General features: G+C 41.7%; 1 non-coding gene across 1 annotated transcript; it reads left to right on the top strand.

Annotated features, from left to right (window-relative positions):
• Window positions 1-328: 328 nt before the first annotated feature.
• trnas-uga lies at window positions 329-410 on the top strand. The gene has a single exon. It is a non-coding gene; the product is annotated as a tRNA-Ser (tRNA).
• The last annotated feature ends 302 nt before the right edge of the window (window positions 411-712 follow it).

Below are 712 nucleotides of genomic sequence, written 5' to 3'. Positions count from 1 at the left end.
TAATACCATATGTCGATGAATATTAAAACACAACAGCACATCTAATTTGGCACCAGATGATGAGCAATTAAGTCAAAATCGATCGGACGCAGTGAGACAATGACCCTGTCTTCGGTGTACATCCGTGACTCTATAATTCGACGAAGAATCATTCCCACAACTTCAGCTGTGTCAGAATCTAGGTTGTGGTGAAAGCCTGTCAATCTGCTTAGGTAACGTTCGTCTGGGTCTCTGCAAAGGAGTTGGCGAAATCTTTGGGTCTTGACAATTTGTTCTTCCAACAAATGAATTCAGTTGTTTTACTATTAAAATTGACCAAATTCCCGCAGCTGTGATGGCCGAGAGGTTAAGGCGTTGGATTTGAAATCCAATGGGGTCTCCCTGCGCAGGTTCGAATCCTGTTCACAGCGCAGAATCTCTTAAAAGTCATTAATTGTTTTGTAGGATTTGGATTTCGTGGAGCTTGAGCTTTGCATTCAATCGAAAGTAAATTTTCAACTGTGAAGAATCCGAAGTAGTTTCAAGACTGACCCAGTCATCTGATTGAATAAATTATCTGTCGAGACACGAAAAGCCACCAACTTCCAACACGAATCAGTTTCAACACATTTTTCGAACTATCGTGAAATTTGGATGTTTGGGGTGGGGTGGGGGGGCGCGGATGAATTAAGTAAAACAAGAAGCAATGCAATACATTTACCTGCAGGTGATG

This window comes from Chiloscyllium plagiosum, unplaced genomic scaffold (genome assembly GCF_004010195.1).
Source record: "Chiloscyllium plagiosum isolate BGI_BamShark_2017 unplaced genomic scaffold, ASM401019v2 scaf_44515, whole genome shotgun sequence".
Classification (NCBI taxonomy): Eukaryota; Metazoa; Chordata; class Chondrichthyes; order Orectolobiformes; family Hemiscylliidae; genus Chiloscyllium; species Chiloscyllium plagiosum.
This window is presented reverse-complemented; position numbering and strand designations above follow the sequence as displayed.